The 253-nt window shown below is 49.0% G+C and overlaps 1 pseudogene; it reads left to right on the top strand.

Annotated features, from left to right (window-relative positions):
* The first annotated feature begins 78 nt into the window (after positions 1–78).
* LOC119586677 overlaps positions 79–253 on the top strand; it is a 6,219-nt pseudogene continuing 6,044 nt past the window's right edge.

The following is a 253-nucleotide window of genomic DNA, read 5'->3' as shown; positions in this document are numbered from 1 at the left end:
TTTCCAATCGTGTTTGGGGGCCATTGGGGAGCAGGGGGAAGATTAGGGTGCCATAGTGTTGGGGTTTCCCTTGAGAGCATGGCAAAAAATTTGATGGGCCTACGTATTTGGGGCCAATTTAGGCATGGGAAAATTAGAGCCATAAAGTGTTGGGGTCCCCTGAGGCATTGGGAAGATTAGATGCCATTGTAAAAAGGGGCCATTGGGGAGATGGGGCCCGATTTTGAAACCAACTGTTAGGGTCCATTTAGAG

The sequence above is a fragment of the Penaeus monodon genome, chromosome 21 (genome assembly GCF_015228065.2).
Source record: "Penaeus monodon isolate SGIC_2016 chromosome 21, NSTDA_Pmon_1, whole genome shotgun sequence".
NCBI classification, from domain to species: domain Eukaryota; kingdom Metazoa; phylum Arthropoda; class Malacostraca; order Decapoda; family Penaeidae; genus Penaeus; species Penaeus monodon.
The sequence above is the reverse complement of the archived record's forward strand: the minus strand, read 5'-3'. Positions and strand labels throughout refer to the sequence as shown.